We start from the raw sequence: 12,403 nt of genomic DNA, 5'->3' as shown, positions 1-12,403 counted from the left end.
CATGCCAATAGTGTCAATTGGATTGAATAGTGTTTAATTCGTGTTAATAGAGTTTTAATATAATCCGGCCGACTAGATATTTAATACGAGTTAATGGATTAATAAATGACGAAATAAATTACATAGTAATGTTTAGGAGTTGTGGAGACATCGTTTGGGAATTGGGATGATTAATGGATCGAAACGAACCATGTTTTGACGTTCTATATATCGCCAACGCCAAAAATCCGGTCGCCGGACTCGTAGTCGGAAAGTCGTGAAGAGGACGAAGGGAATGCTGCTGCATTCTTGTTTTCATTATTATTATTTTATGTAATTTACACTTTGGTCCCTGAACTATAAGTAACTTTATAGTTTGCATTTAAACTTTAATTACATTTTAAACCTTGAACTTTATAAATATATATAACTAGATAAAAATTTGCATACTTTAATATCTTTGGTTCGTTTACATTTTATGCTCGAATAGCTTGAAGCTTGATTATTTTAATAACTTTTAAGGCTCGGAGATTCGTTACTGGAACTAAACGAAATAGAAAGTGAACGAATAATATCTATAAATCGTCGTACTTTGATTTACATTTATATATAAAAACCGAAAATTTAAAATGGGTCGGGTTTTCGGGTTTGAAAAGTAACGAATGTTACAGATGTAACTGGGATAAATGGATCCCATAAGCACTTAATACCCTCATGAAAAATTTGGTAATGGGAAAACGAAAATTCCCATAAACAAAATAGTCAGCATATACGGCCATCTTGCCAAGTGGTGGCAAATTGGCAATGGATCCGGCGACAGGGAATTTCGGCTCCCATTCAGGTGAGATGCCATAGGTACGGATCAGATCTTCGTACTCAAATCGGTCCCAATTGACCTTCACTTCGTCAATATTAGGTATTAACGATTGGCCGGCCATCACTTCAGCAAGGAATGCAGAACAATGAGCAATCGTGAAAACAGTTGACAAAGTTAATCAGAGTTCAAGGAGAAAAAGATAGACAATATTTGGAAATCAATGGCGATAAAACTTCAAAACGAAGTTAACCTCCACTATATATACCCATCGCAATTAATGCGATGGGATATGAACAATGGAGAGAGAAAACAGTTGCCCACTAAATAAGTGTCACACCCCAACCTACGGTGGAAATGTCGGGGTGCAAACTGATTGTCACAGCTCACAAAGTTACTATCATGCAATTGTAAAGCGACAATATCTAATTAATTTATTAATTGTCAACGAACATTTAAGTAAAACAAAGATAGAGAAAATTATAATACAAAACCAACTATTCTTGTTTATGTTTTAACATCCTAAGGTTATCTCTACGTGAGCTTCAGTTCGATAAGCTATCCAGTCTATAACCTGCAAATGCGTACAAAATATATATATTTGTCAACAACACATGTTGAGTGAGTAGATTCACCAGTTTTGACACAAACAAAATGATAATATATAATGATATAATTAATAGAGTAAAAATAAGCAAAACTGTTATCTGTGAGTATAAACAATGAAAGTGTGAAGCAAGTAATGAGTGTCGGTGAAACCATTGCCAATGTGATCGGGCTCCGGCCACTACGACGGTCGTATGATCATACTATAATGAGATTATGTTGGACCTCTTCGAATGCGATTCAAGTAAGCAAGTAAGCAAATAGCAAGTAACAAACAGTCATTCAATTGATACACAACACAAATATCACAGTTTGCGGTTGATAAATAATAAGATAAATAATATGATAAGTGGTACGCAAGTGTCCCCAAAATATTTGAAAACAAGTAAAATAGGGGAGTGATTACTCACCTGATTAAAGAAACGAAATACGAATGCGGATGTGAGAAAAGTAAACCCTTCGGGATATACCGTCAAGGATTCCTAGTCAAATGATATGAATTTATTATAAATTATATAACTCGATTTAATGAATAAAGATTCAGATGTGATTTGAATTATGTTTGGAACTATAATATTATGGATTGAACGATTGTTTACTATTGCTATTGCAAAATCATTAGTCTAAATAACTAAATATGAGTTGAATAACTATATGATTATTCAATTAATATTTAACTAAATATAACGCAATTATAAATGTGTACTTATACAAACATAACTTGTAATATATTAAATAATTTAAGACAAAAGTTAAAATATATATTTATCCTACAACATACGTTTTGGACTATTGAACGAAAATCTAGTTTTATAAATATAAGTATTAATACATTTAAAATACAATTTCTATAATTTTTAAAGGATGATACATATATATGTTTTATATTTAAAACAACTATTAATAATTTTATAAGGACGTCCCATGACGAGAAAACACCAATATGGGTGTCGGTTTTAAATAAAGTAATGTCAATTTAATATTATAAAAAAATAAATAAATAAAATACACACACACACACACATATATATATATGTGTGTGTGTAAACGAAAGTTTTTACGAGTTTTGACAAGAAACACAAACTCCAAGATGTCGGTTTAATAAACTAATATTTATTAAATCATTTTTATTAATTATAATTAATTAATTAATCCTTTAAACAATTAAAAAAGAAATTAAAATCACAATAAAAACCGCCTCTGCCAAGATTCGAACCTGGGCAGACGGCCGGTTCAAGGGAACAACATAAACACCAGACCAATTGCTCTGGTATGACAGTTGGAGATTAGATAGATACGATTTGTTGTATAAAAAAAACCCCAGAAACCCCCAAATTCATTATAAACCCTAGATTATAGAATCGTTCAATCTAATCTACAATTGATGAATTAAGGTTAGGGTTAATGTTAAGCGCTGAAAAACGACCAATACTCATATAAAAATTACCAGTTATCGTTGAGAATCGATGGTCAACGGTGGACGAGAAGCTAGCGGCCAATCTTGATCTTGTTTGTCGAGTGCAGGGTGTTATTATTCATTTAAACATAGGGTTAGGTTCGCGACGGGTATACGATGCTGAGGATGATTTTAATTGCAATATCATGTTTGTTAACGTGTAAATAGATTATCAAACGATGTCGGCCAAACAAATAATAATTACGGACGCGTTTTGATTGAATTAACAAAATTATAAACGTCGGTGTGCCGAGTAAGGAATGGTTGACAATATACATTAATCAATTTCCAAGTTTAGAGCGCGGATTAATGTTCAAGAAATCAATTAGGATCATCGGTACTGGTAAACGGGTTTGAATAAGGGTTTGGGTAAATGGGTAAAAGGATTATAATATATTAATTATCCAGATTTGCATAAAAGGTCCCTGCAGTTTAAGTGTGGGTGCAAAAGAGGTTAAAACAATAGTTTAGGGTGTAATTTGTAGATGAATGAAAGTTATTTTGATCAAATAAATAAATACAAATAATAATAATAATAATAAAATATTAATGACTCGTTAAATGCGATGCTTCGTTAATAAACCCGATAACGAAAACGAGTTGGGAATATATATTATATGAAAATTCGAGTTGTTACAGTCTCCCTTACTTTAGGGAATTTCGTCCCGAAATTAAAGAATACTATAACAACACTACTAAATTTTAAGTAAAGTAAAAAGTTTAAATATGATTTTAAAACTAATCATAATACAGAACTTTGAATAGTTAAAGCAACGCTCTAAATGAAAATCCGATAAGGGCACTTATATATAGGATGTACCAGCGGCGTATCCACCCGTCCTTATCTTCTCTACATTTGTACCGTTATACCGACTACTTTCAATTATATATTATGACACACAATTGCACGCATTATGATTTCCATGCGAGGACTTCGATAATTATGTAGGCCTCCATAATTACTTAGGTCGTCGGATGGTCCACATAACTCGTCCCATCGTGTGGTTTACAAAATATTTGAAAGGCATGATTTTGTGAGAAAAGTTATTAATTTATTATAAATATGAGGAAAGTGTTAACATATTATAAGACCATTGGGAGTTGATTTATTATAAGTGTAAAATCTCAAGATTATATTAAATATTTCTAATAACGCACTTAGGTGAACTTTCAAATTTGATTAATGAAATTAGCGAAAATTTTAAAGTAACTTAAAAGTTAAAAGAAACGGAAACATTGAAGTTGGGATATATGATGCGTCGACAAGATCGATTGTGAAGAAAGAGAGTGGGGATACGAGCCAACTAACAAATTTACGTGAACTTACCAAAAATTCTATGATTGCAACATCAACAAAAGTTTATGAAGGAATTAATTGATAGTTGTAGACGAATAATAACCTGTGAAAATTTTTTTAATATATATATATATATATTGCAACATTCAAGGTAGAATTCATAAGATCGAGAGTACAAATTTGAACAAGCTTAAACGAAGACTTGAGGGATTTAATTTCGTTAAATGAGAAACTCATGAAATTTTAAGAGAACTTTATAAAACATTGAAATATCGCAATTGTGTGTTTAAGATGATGTAAGTTAAAATATTAAAGTACTGGTAGTAGTAATTGAAAATGCAGAAATATTAATGCAAAAATTTATATATACAAACAAACTGTAAATAGATGAAATTGGGAAGCGGATATTCACGAATCACTGATATAGTCCTATTTCAATTAAATCTTTATAATTAGATAGTATTGAAAATTAATAATAAAATTCCAATTAAATCACCATGGGAATTCAATGAAATTCATTTTTTTTTAATAGTGAAAATTTTACTTAAATAATGGAAAATAAAATTCCATAGCGGAAATAATTTTGTTTATATAAGACAAGTTCAATTAATAATAGAACTATAACATTTCAATTTCAACGATAAAAATTTATAAGATGAAAGGTAACTTGTAATGCAAGAGATCAATAAATACACGATGTACAAAAATGTTAAAAGATCAAAGTTGAGAGTAGAAATTGACACGTTGTCAATAATTTAATAAGCAAACAAGGTAAATGAGAAAAGGCAAATTGAATAATATAATCAACTAATAACTGGCTGTCGAAATTGTGTTTTTTTATAAATTTTTTTTTTAAAAGTTTGTTTTCGATTTATGAGGATCTAAATATTTTAATCAGTTGAAGAAATGTTAATGAACCAAATCCTAAAATTTTGATTAAGTAAAACCAAACGTGTAGATAAGTACGGCAACCAACGATATTGGTTTTTGAAAAATATAAGAAAAGTTTTTATTGTATGCGAAAAAGATACTTAAAATGATGGATTTTTCAAGTTGGGTTTGTTCCATAATAACTAATTTAGATAATTAATCGTTTAAGGTATAACTGAATACAAAATACGTTTAGACGAAAAAAATGAAGACGATAAAAATCTTATTTATGAAAACTTAACTACGATTGGTTTGATTCAAAACACCTTTATTAATTGAGCTTATGAAAACTTAAATAATTGAGATCGAATGATTTGGGGCACCTCAAAAAGGTTTGTGAAAACGAGGTTTGACTAAGGTAAGCTTGATGAAATTAAGTCTTGCGAGTCTAGAATCGAGTAAGCGAGAACGACTTTGTTACATGAAGAAAGCCTGAGAGACATAGGGTTGGTAGGTTTCAGCTAAATGAGCATGGGTAGTATGCGGTGCCGGTATAATTTGAACTCGGCGTGAATTAGTAAAGAACAATGTGTTACGGATAGGGTCTCCATAATTGTAGAAGGCATGCGCAACAGGTGTATAAAGCTAAGTCGACGACATAGACCGTTGTGGGATGTCTTGTAGTATATGGCAAGTATGAACAAGATAACCGAACGATTACATCGGGTACAAAACGATATGAGGATTTAATTGAATTGAATAGTGATAATTGCAAGTGAAGCGTAACAAGTGGAATTTGACGTAACGTGTCTTGTTTGAGACGCTATGATTTTGTTGAGATTGATTATTAATTTTGATTGACAGCATGTAGTTGATGTTTAGACTTGTGTGTGTTATGAGAATGAGTAGGGGTAAATAAATTGAATATATTAGCGAAAAGGTTAATGAACAAGGTTGCATTTATGTTTTGAAAATTGAGTTGGTATTTTAGGGATCGCAGGAGCTATCTACTTGACTAACATGTGGCCGTGAAGTGGTTATATATAATAAATGATTGATGTTGTTTGATGTTGAGAAAACATTCTTTGATTAATAAAGATGTGATTTAATGAGAAGGTTGGATAGTTGTGCAGATTTCATATGTGTTATTGTGTAAAATGAAACTTAAATATGTTATGCTGATGTTCATTCACAACCTAAGGATAACTTATAATTTAAATTGATAATTAGTGAGTTGATTTGATGAGATAAAAGTTTTATAAAGGTTTAATATGTTTTTAACAAATTAGAATTTGAGGTTGAATGCTTGAAATATGTTTAATAAGTTATACATACCATGAGTATAAGAAATCCATTTGATTCTTAAATTGTGCGATAATATTTAAATTAATTGAGGTATTGGTATTATAATAATGTGATAAGATGAATAGGTGAAACCGATTTCAATGAGTGTAAATTGTTTTGTTTGGCTCGTGATAACCGAATCCAGATAAACAAAGAATTTGTATCCGATCAGGGAATAAAAATGATTTGAGTTTACGAGTAGATCGAATTAATAAATCTTGATCAAAAAATGATTTAGTAAATAAGGAATTGAATAATAGAATAATAGGATAATTGAATAGTTAAATCAAATAATATATTGTTTCGTATAAAATTAAACAAATAAAACAATTAACGAATGTTCTTCGAGGTGTTGGGTTTCCCATGAGCTTTCCATGGCATTTTGTTTCCCCAACTTATTATCATACCAAAACCAAAACAAATGAGTGAGTTAGCCTCCCATGAGCGTTACATAGCAATTTGAATGGCCCAACTCAATTAACGCATTAACGAATCAATTAAGTTTGTCGGCCCATGAGCGTTACATGGTGATTTGACCGACCAAACTAAATAACGAATAAACGAACTCAAGCATAAGTAGTTGAAACATCTAGTGTATCACCATGGATGATAATGTTTCAACAAAATATCGCAAATCCAACAAATTGTGCAAATGTACAGCCGGCGTGTCCATGGCATCCCATGGGTTTTACACCCGACTAGACATTTTAAAAATAATAAAACACAATAAAAGGGTGTAACCGTTTAGCCGGTTACGTTAAACGCTTAAAGTGTCGGTCGCCTAACAATTCCCACAATAGCGGGGAATCTTATCACACTCCCAAATTCTAAACAAAAACAAAAAATACGAAGCAAGAAATTCTCAAGAAAGTTTCCGACAATAAAAGGCAATCTAATAAAATTCAATAGAAATATTTAAGTTTGAGACATAGCCTCGAGGTTATAAATATATTTTGAGGATGAGACATAGTCTCGGAGTAATAAAATATTTTGAGAGTGAAGCGTAGCTTCGGAGTCGTGTGTGTGTGCATGACAATAAAATAAACAATTAACTAAGCAATTAAATTAGTACCTTGTCTAGCAAGGCAATAACGTAAGCTGTAAACAATCAAATAGAAAACATCAGGTAAACAAATAAGCACGTATGGGGTTCCTAAGCATGTTACTAAGGCACCACTAACGACCTATCTTAAACCGTCGGCTCTGATACCAATCTGTCACACCCCAACCTACGGCGGAAATGTCGGGGTGCGAACTGATTGTCACAGCTCACAAGGTTACTATCATGCAATTGTAAAGCGACAATATCTAATTAGTTTATTAATTGTCAACGAACATTTAAGTACATCAAAGATAGAGAAATTACAATACAAAACCAACTATTCTTGTTTATGTTTTAACATCCTAAGGTCATCTCTACGTGAGCTTCAGTTCGATAAGCTATCCAGTCTATAACCTGCAAATGCGTACAAAATATATATATTTGTCGACAACACATGTTGAGTGAGTAGATTCACCAGTTTTGACACAAACAAAATGATAATATATAATGATATAATTAATAGAGTAAAAATAAGCAAAACTGTTATCTGTGAGTATAAACAATGAAAGTGTGAAGCAAGTAATGAGTGTCGGTAAAACCATTGCCAATGCGATCGGGCTCCGGCCAATACGACGGTCGTATGATCATACTATATTGAGATTATGTTGGACCTCTCCGAATGTGATTCAAGTAAGCAAGTAATCAAATAGCAAGTAACAAACAGTCATTCAATTGATACACAACACAAAGATCACAGTTTGCGGTTGATAAATAATAAGATAAATAATATGATAATTTGTACGCAAGTGTCCCCAAAATATTTGAAAACAAGTAAAATAGGGGAGTGATTACCCACCTGATTAGAGGAACGAAATACGAATGCGGATGTGAGAAAAGTAAACCCTTCGGGATATACCGTCAAGGATTCCTAGTCAAATGATATGAATTAATTATAAATTATATAACTCGATTTAATGAATAAAGATTCAGATGTGATTTGAATTATGTTTGGAACTATAATATTATGGATTGAACGATTGTTTACTATTGCTATTGCGAAATCATTAGTCTAAATAACTAAATATGAGTTGAATAACTATATGATTATTCAATTAATATTTAACTAAATATAACGCAATTATAAATGTGTACTTATACAAACATAACTTGTAATATATTAAATAATTTAAGACAAATGTTAAAATATATATTTATCCTACAACATACATTTTGGACTATTGAACGAAAATCTAGTTTTATTAATACATTTAAAATACAATTTGTATAATTTTTAAAGGATGATACATATATATGTATTATATTTAAAACAAATATAAATAATTTTATAAGGACGTCCCATGACGAGAAAACACCAATATGGGTGTCGGTTTTAAATAAAGTAATGTCAATTTAATATTATAAAAAAATAAATAAATAAAATACACACACACATGTATATATGTGTGTAAATGAAAGTTTTTACGAGTTTTGACAAGAAATACAAAGTCCAAGATGTCGGTTTAATAAACTAATATTTATTAAATCATTTTTATTAATTATAATTAATTAATTAATCCTTTAAACAATTAAAAAAAAAGAAATTAAAATCACAATAAAAATCGCCTCTGCCCAGATTCGAATCTGGGCAGACGGCCGGTTCAGGGGAACAACATAAACACCAGACCAATTGCTCTGGTATGACAGTTGGAGATTAGATAGATACGATTTGTTATATACATAAACCCCCAGAAACCCCCAAATTCATTATAAACCCTATATTATAGAATCGCTCAATCTAATCTACAATTGATGAATTAAGGTTAGGGTTAATGTTAAGCGCTGAAAAACGACCAATACTCATATAAAAATTACCAGTTATCGTTGAGAATCGATGGTCAACGGTGGACGAGAAGCTAGCGGCCAATCTTGATCTTGTTTGTCGAGTGCAGGGTGTTATTATTCATTTAAACATAGGGTTAGGTTCGCGACGGGTATACGATGCTGAGGATGATTTTAATTGCAATATCATGTTTGTTAACGTGTAAATAGATTATCAAACGATGTCGGCCAAACAAATAATAATTACGGACGCGTTTTGATTGAATTAACAAAATTATAAACGTCGGTGTGTCGAGTAAGGAATGGTTGACAATATACATTAATCAATTTCCAAGTTTAGAGCGCGGATTAAGGTTCAAGAAATCAATTAGGATCATCGGTACGGGTAAACGGGTTTGAATAAGGGTTTGGGTAAATGGGTAAAAGGATTATAATATATTAATTATCCAGATTTGCATAAAAGGTCCCTGCAGTTTAAGTGTGGGTGCAAAAGTTGTTAAAACAATAGTTTAGGGTGTAATTTGTAGATGAATAAAAGTTATTTTGATCAAATAAATAAATACAAAAAAAAAATAATAATAATAATAATAATAATAATAATAAAATATTAATGACTCGTTAAATGCGATGCTTCGTTAATAAACCCGATCACGAAAACGAGTCGGATATATATATTATATGAAAATTCGAGTTGTTATAATAAGCGCCACGTCACGCGGGAAATTCGAAAAAGAGAAAAATGTGTACGGTCGGGTACAGTGACAGCCGGTATAAACGTCACATTGTCTGCCCACGCACCTGCGAGTGGCCAACTTGTCCTTTTTCATGATTATCCACAGTTTCAACAAAAAATATCTCTACTGACTTAAAACCCCCAGATATCTTAAGTCCAAAATTTCACCCGCATAAAATACTTCACGCGGAAGAAACCACCCGCGGGTCAACAAAAAGCCTCTTTCAAGCCACCCGCGGGAACATATGGATCAACCCGCATAAATCATAAAAGGAAGAACATTCCCATATAGTGCGGAAGCATCCAGGCACCCTCAGGCGTCACCCGTATGATAATACTTATACCCGCCAAAAGTGACAAGGAGGTAATGCCTCAGGACAGCTGTAATTAACTAATTACTTTCTAGAAGATCTATCAAGATGCTTTCTTGGGCAATACGTGATCTCTCGACCAATAAATAAAGGATATCTGGCAAAGTCGTTATAACCGTGCACATGGCCAGGGGTATTTATCATCCTACCTCATAAGGACACGCGTCCAGGTTGTTATACATGCACATGCGACGTATAACTGAACCTATCATTTGAGGACACGTGTCCAGGTGGTTATGAGAGCATCTTCTGAAAAGGACAGCTGGCCCAATCACCTTCCCACACCCTTCGGCTATAAATACCCTATCAATCTTCATGAGGTATTCATTCAATCCCACTGTACTCTCTCTATATACTTAAGTACTTTATCTTCATCAGGATTGTACTTATTCTCACGTCGGAGGGTGGTTATGGGAAGACCCCCCCCCCTTGTCCTTCCCGTAACGAGCTCACGGTTTCTGTTTTGCAGGTTCCGGTCACTGGACTTTGGGAAGTTGTACTCATATCGTAGTTGGTTATTATCCGTATCCTACCCTGTAGACTCATTGGATCTAAGACCCGTCAAGGAGGAGTAGATCTGTGTTTCTTCAAAGACGAAAGATAAACTAAGTAATATTTGTTAAAAGAAAAAAAAACCTAAATCACTTTAAAAGAGATGACCTTTTAACCTTCTGTGTATCTTTAAAAGAAGAACATGTATCGGTTTACCCGAAACATATGACAAAAAAAAAATAATTTTCAGTTTTATTTTATATGTATCCGGTATGGCCATTTTTAATTTCCAGTTTTTCTTAATGTATCGGGATGTTTCTATGATATTAACGAAAACATTTATTAAAAAAATGTATCGGGTATGAGAAGGCATGTCTTGACAGCCAACATGTATGAGAAGGCGTGTCTTGATACTTTTGGTTTCCTCATGTCTAAAGTTGTGGAGTTCAACGGGTCATGCATAGTATTGTTATGACTCCAAGATCAGTCAATATGGTTTCTAAAAGATTGGGTTTTACTATTTAAAAAGGGGTAACAGCGCAACTTATTTTCCGTTTACCTTATGGTTTGATGTAATCGCTACTTTTTTGTTTCATAAAAATTAAAAGTCATGAAATAATGTGTAATATTTTTTAAGCAATTGTAGAATATGAACTCTCTTTTCTCTAATTGAGAATCCAAGCACGTTATGTGAAAAAAAAAATCAATTTAGTAACAGTTCATGACAAGTTTCATTACATGGAATATAAATTTTTCTATCTAATATGTATAAATATATATATATTTTATATTTTTATGATGTAAAGTATTAACTTATCCCTTGGGATTTATGTCAGCATGAATACACATTTCAAACGTTTTATAGTGGTGATGAAACGCATGTAATTTGTCATATTTAAGTTAATTATCTAAAAATTAGAATTTTTAACAAACTAATGGGTATACTGATAACCAACAATAATTACTTGACGTATGGCTGCTGGATATTGGGCCGAGTATGGGATACGGCTTGAAAACCACGTATGGAATTAAAGTTATCAATACCCATCCCATTGACATTTCTAATTGAGTTCAAGTCTTGCTAAGAACATCTCAGATAGAAGGCGATTCAACTTTAACACCTCAATAAGCATCAAATGATGATAAATCAGGTTAATTCATTTTTAACCGTAATCAATAAAACAGTGCGACTTAAATGAAAGATGGATATGTCTCATTCACCCCAAACACCATGATTGTGACCCGTACTAGAGAAGTATCCTGTATGCCTATTATGTGGCGCGGATTAGATGTCAATGAAAGGATAAACGGTCGATTCTAGAACACAAATCGCCCAAAGCTTTTTATATGTGGACAAAAAAAATGAAATATTCACTTTAATATGTTTTGACACAAATCAAACGGGTCAAAAGTCACCCTAATTCGATTCGACCCATGGCATGGATTAGATGTCAACAAACAAATTATTCTAAAACACAAGTGCTAGTTTTACATGCATAAAATGTAAAAGACTTTTAATACAAAGAGTCCTTAAGCATCTAGGGGTAAAATTGTCAAAGT

The sequence above is a fragment of the Bidens hawaiensis genome, unplaced genomic scaffold (genome assembly GCF_021521415.1).
Source record: "Bidens hawaiensis isolate Kalapana, Puna unplaced genomic scaffold, B.hawaiensis_p1.1 tig00025204_1, whole genome shotgun sequence".
Lineage (NCBI taxonomy): Eukaryota > Viridiplantae > Streptophyta > Magnoliopsida > Asterales > Asteraceae > Bidens > Bidens hawaiensis.
Note: the sequence above shows the minus strand (reverse complement) of the source record.